At 35.9% G+C, this 6,099-nt stretch overlaps 1 long non-coding RNA gene across 1 annotated transcript; it reads right to left on the bottom strand.

Moving 5' to 3' along the window:
• Positions 1 to 583: 583 nt before the first annotated feature.
• Positions 584 to 5,647, bottom strand: LOC145582476 (uncharacterized). The gene is made up of 2 exons (XR_014099884.1): positions 5,195 to 5,647; positions 584 to 812 (listed from the first exon to the last, which is right to left on the bottom strand). It is a non-coding gene; the product is annotated as an uncharacterized LOC145582476 (long non-coding RNA).
• Between the last annotated feature and the right edge of the window lie 452 nt (positions 5,648 to 6,099).

Below are 6,099 nucleotides of genomic sequence, written 5' to 3'. Positions count from 1 at the left end.
CTTAATATTTTAATTATTAAATATTAATTATTATTATTATTAAATATTAATTATTTTTTATTATTATTAAATATTAATTATTATTATAATAATTCAATATTAAGTATTAGGGCAGGGCAGAACAGGGCAAATTAAAGCAGAGCAAATTTCAGCAGAGCAGAGTAGCTCTAAAAAACGTGGCCTTAGAGAGTCTCATCATAGGAAAATTAGACTTCACGTGAGTTGCTAAATTGAGAAATGGGTTGAATATCACCATTGAAGGTAAAAAACAACTCATTTTATATTTCAATACTCAAAGTTAAATCTCACTATTGGAGATGGTCTTAAGATGCTCCGTTGTTTTTTAATGTTCTTTTAGCTGGGTTTAGACCTGCCAACGTTTAACACTTCTACTTCAGGTGCACGATAATCAATTAATCATCATACACTTATGTCCAGCTTCTAAATATTGCACTTGATTATGTGACATGATGCATATGACCATGCTGTGGTAAGAAACAGGTTCTTTAGAGATTTACAACAGGAGTTAGAAGGATATGTGCACTGCAGTAAACACCACAGCAAGAAAGGATAATGACGCATGTAGTAAAACGCTACATATTTCCACAAAACTGGAAAAGTTAATTTTCAACATGTAGAACAGAGATTCAATTGATTTTCAGAGGTTTACAATATCAACCTCACCCATCAATATGTTCCCAAAAATTATTATTTTTTTGGTTAATGCTGTGAAGCACTCTACAAATTCAACAGGCAAAAGCAACAAAACAACTTGATGGACTCCAACAACCTCCCAAACATGCAACTTCAACCTGCATACATGAAAAAACAGATCTGGTAAGACAACATTCATATGGAAAGAAAGCCGAGCAAAGGGCAACCCATGTTCACAAGAAATATCAATAAATGCACTTCTAAAGCAATCACCCCAAAACAGCAATCAAACGAAATCAAGAGGAAATATAACCTCCAAAAACCATAACAATCTTCAGATCACTTTCATTACAAAACAGTATACAGTGTAAATGATAAAGCCCCAACCAAATCATTGTTGACTGACCCACATGATAGTTGTAAGCAAGATTAAAATGGATACCCAAAACAATAGCTCTTCCAACTTCCAAGAAACAAATATTCAGTCATGTGCCCAAGTCATCCACAAAAGGGAATGATATGGCACTAAGAGCAAAAGAGAGTATTAACAAAGTAAAAAAGAAACAAGAACATGAGCTCAAGTTACACATCCACCTATAGAACAATCCACTATAAGGGATCAACTCCGACATCAAAATAATTCTATAAATGAAAGATAAATCTACTAATGACTTTGTGCAACGCAATTCCATAGCTCTAAATTATACTTAGTAAGATATAGAATGTGTCATAAATGAACCGAGAGAGGATGTTTAAGGATCTGCCTCTGGACTTGAGAGTTATTGATTTTGGTTATGAATGAAGGGTAGAATTCAAGTTTGCACTAAATTGATTAAAACACCCAAGTCAAGTTGGATATTTACTTAAATTTCATCACATAGGTCATCATTAAACTAAGCAGGTCAGCTTTTATTTGCTTGATTTGTAATTTTTCAAAGACACCTCTTAAAATAACCATAACTTGCAACATAAAGTAAAGCTTTCACCGACACCAGCCAGCATTTCAGTATGTTATTCTCTCCATCCCCCAAAGACTGCATAAATAGGGTTGTCCGATTGTCTCTAATAAAATTAGTGAATCTATCAGCAATAAGGAAGAAGTTAAGTTGGGATAGTAGATTGTAATTTAATGCAATTATTTTATCAAATAAGGTTCACATTATGAGTCTTTCAAGTAGCTAGACACTCCCTGATACATTCTAACCCTCCTTTCTCTCTAATAAATTCTCTGCTCCAATTGACTAATCAGCATAACCAAAAGTGCTTCCCCCTAGGAGCCACACAACCAGGATATCTTCCTACCCTACACCCTTTTTCCTCTCTCAAACTTGGGTTGAATGAAAACCCTCTTGTGGTTCTGGATACCTCTAGGAGTGTCCGCAGTTCGGTTTGAAATTTTCCAAGAGCAAACTGACTGCAAAATACGGTTTGGTGCAGTTTGCAGTTTCAAAATTGTGTTGCGATTTCAAAATTATATTGCGGCTTAGAATTTTGACCAAACCCTGGTTACTGGTTTAGGTGCGGTCAAAAACAGTTTGGTTTGCAGTCTAGACCACGCTCTGAACAACCCTAGATACCTCCACCACACCACCACATGTAGAGTTTATAAAGCCACCATCTTCACCAACGCATTATCTGCAATCTCTAAACTCATCTGATAAGATATACCACACTACCAACATAGCTACTGCAGGCGAAAGGCCACCAGACAGATGCCATAAGCATCACCTCTCTCAAAAATCCTCAACATCTGCAAAACAACCAGACTCCCACCCACTGCACCACAATCAAGATCCCCTCGACCGTCAACACTAGAATTTCATTTTGCAACTCTGTATAACCACCTTGACTGTCACAGGCATAACCACCGACATATTTGCCTAAAATGCTTGCTCAACCTCTTTAATCACTCACTCTCCACCTCAGGATGGGAAATCGCCACCACCAGGAGAGATCCTTCATCCAATGAAAAAGGTGGCAGTTGTTTTGAGTCTTGAGTAACACCGTTACTTGGTGGTCCTCCTCTTCAAGCTCCCGTTAATCAAAATGTAACTTGGGTACAGTATTTTTCCAAGACTTTTTTTTAAGGTTCTCAAAGCAAGTCCTTATTATTTCCTCCATTTATAGTTCAAATGTTGGTAACGATGCAACAACTCCAATAAACTCCATTTCATCAAATTCAAATTAGGAATAATAGTATAATAATCCAAAAGCCATAAATCCTAAATCGTACTGTCAAATACAAATAATAGACCAAAATTTTTGAAATGTAAAAATAAGGAAGATGTAAAGTTAGGGGAAATTGATAGTAGACTGAAATTCGATACAATTAAATCATCAAATGGGGTCCAAGACATTTTAGAGGCAGCAAACTCCCAATGCTAAGAAAAGTTAAGTAAACTCAACCAACTAAAGCTTACTTCATCCTTTCTTCCTAATAGCCTGTATATATACACTCTTTCTTTCTTTTTCTCTTCTCTCCCCCACCCCCCCCCCCAACCACCCCAAAAAAAAAAATAAAAAAAAAATTAAAAAAAAAACCTAATTGACTAATTTGCATAACCAAAAGTGTCCGTGCCCCTATGCTGGTTTATTACACTCTAAAACATGCAGAATCCAACCCAAAATAAGCTGCAAGATACGAAGTTCAATAATAGTCACATTGTAAAACACAACTGCCCAACCTCATATACTAACTTCCCCTACATATCTATACAGAGGATACAAATAGACACACATGCACATACAACATGCCACAACTAGAAGAGAATTAGCTAGGTTGTTTCAGTACTTCTATAAGCATTGCACCTATTAAATTTAAATCAAGAAAACAATGGTTCTTCATGGACACTATTGAACTGCTATTTAAAACATTAGGTGGTACTACAGCATATCGAATATCGATAATCAGCAAACTATGCATTTGAGAAAACGCATAAATCATGGATATCTACTTCCTCAAACACAAAACTCCATTCTATTACTTCATTACTCCACCCCTGCATCTATTTCAATATCCACATAATCATAGACATCTTCATAACTTTACTACCTAGTATCAAACATCATAGATAAGTAGCCAAACATTCTGGTTCACATATGGCAAGATCTCTCTCCAAAATGGATGAATGCATACTCATAATCAGAATCTAATTAATTAAGCACATTTCCTATACGGTAAAAAGTAGAAACCCATAAAATCCTATCACCAGTTCATAATTAAAAATTGTTATCACCAAATACTTCCTCGAGCACAGTACACCATTTCCAAGCACCAGACTACCCTTGCCTTGCCCACTATCCCCCTTGCATCTACTACAATATCCACATAATCATAGACATCTTCATAATTTTACTACCTAGTATTACACATCATACATAAATAGTCAATGGCAAGATCGACTGTAGCTCTCCAAAACAAAAGAATGCATACTCATAATTAGAATCTCATTAGTTGCATTGTATCTCTGCTAATAGCACATTTCCTATACAGTAAAATGAAGGAACCCATAAAATCCTATCATTTCATAATGTAAAGAAGGCTATCACCAAATACTACCTCAAGAACAAAACACCATTTCCAAGCACCAGACTACTTCCTCGCTCTGCCCCCAATCCCCCTTGCATCTACTTCAATATTCACATAATCACAGATATCTTCATAATTTACCTAGTTTCACACACCATACATAAGTAGGGAAACATTCTGGTTAGCATAAGGCATAATCAACTGCAGCTCTCCAAAATGGATGAAATTCACACTCATAATCAGAATCTAATTAGTTGCATTGTGAGTTTGAGACATCTCTGCTCTTCACACATTTTCTAAACAGCAATATGTAGAAACCCTTAAATTCCTATCATCGTTCATAATGTCAAAAAGGCTGTCACCAAACATCACAAAGCACCATTTGGAAGCACCAGATTACTTCCTCGTCCATCTAGCTCCTTTGCATCTTCGTAAAAAGATGCCTCAATAAGCCTCTTAACTCTTTGCCCATGACAGAATACAAAACTTGGTATCATAGCTGTTAACTTGAAACACCAGATATATATTTCTAGACAAAGGCAGCATCAGCCTGACAAACCATTTTACTCATCAGACTTTCTTCTCAGCGAGAAGATGAAATCCTCCCAAACCCTCAGAGATTCAAACCGAACAATTTAAGAAACGAACAATATTCAAGTTAACAATGACCACCATTTCACCTAAAATGGAGTGGTTGTGGTAACTCGAATCATTACAGACCTTCAGCAATAAACGGATATAGCACACCAATTACCAAATTCAAAGTTATCCAATTTCAACTAAAAAAAAAAAACTCAGAATTCAACATTATAACCTAAAAAGTGAGTACAAATCAATCAATCTAATGAAAATGCGGAAATCAAAAGCCACATTTCATCAAAAACTCCCAAATCACCAAACCCTAAAACATAAAACCCAATAATTTCAAGATCAAAATCCCGATCCAATCAATTTAACCAGCTCCAAATTCAATCAATTAAAATCAATTTGAAACAATGAAAACCTAATTACCTGAAAAAGGAGGGAGATCAATGACCATGTTTCTGGGCATGCTCAAGATGACGGCGTTCCTCGGGAAGAGCAACAAGGTAAGAGAAGGCCATACCACCAAAGCAAACATGGTAAAGAGGCATGATTGAATCAGTCTCGATGTATTTAGCATGATAACTGTCGATTCCTTTGGTGAATGATTCCTTGAGGTAGGAGAAAGATAACATAGGCTTCACCTTGTCGGGAACTTCCTTCACTGTAACACCTCGAAGCTCGTTGATGAATCTACGCAACGCCATTGTTGTTCGATGAGGGAGAAAGAGAGAGAGAGAAATTGGGGATCGAATTTAGATTGTAACCCTAGGTCAAAGATCGAATTTTGATCGGGATGTGAAGATTGAATGTGAAATGGGTATTATAGACCTGAGCCTATTTCTTGCTCTTTTAGTTCACTTTGTGGTTTTAACCAATTGGCCCAAAGCTTATTTCTAGTGATTACTAAGGAAACGAGTTTGGCCCTGTTCTCATCAGATTATTTTCACTTCAGTTTATCTTTTAATTTTCTTCTCTCATAAAATATTCATTTTAATTCAGCTTTAATAAGTTCAGTTCATTTTAGCTCATTTCAATCAATGAGAACAGGCCAATAGGCTCACGAAGTACTACTGAAAAAGGTTGGTTACTTTGTATAGCTCGTTTATGTTAACTAAAGGTGTTAATTCAGATGTTCGAGTTAGGTTGGGTGACATCGAGTTAAGTCAAGTTGGGTCGAATTTATTATAAATTTGAGTCATGCTAATTTTTTGTGTCTAGCAAGTCGAAATTTGAATCGAATATTTTTTTGATCGGGTTTGAATCAGGTCTGCCAGATGTGGTTTCAACAACTTTATGTTAAGTAGGTTCGAACAAAATTCTAAAGTTTGTTT

The sequence above is a fragment of the Chenopodium album genome, chromosome 15 (assembly GCF_948465745.1).
Source record: "Chenopodium album chromosome 15, dcCheAlbu1.1, whole genome shotgun sequence".
In the NCBI taxonomy this organism is placed as follows: domain Eukaryota; kingdom Viridiplantae; phylum Streptophyta; class Magnoliopsida; order Caryophyllales; family Amaranthaceae; genus Chenopodium; species Chenopodium album.
Note: the sequence above shows the minus strand (reverse complement) of the source record. Positions and strands in the feature narration are given on the sequence as shown.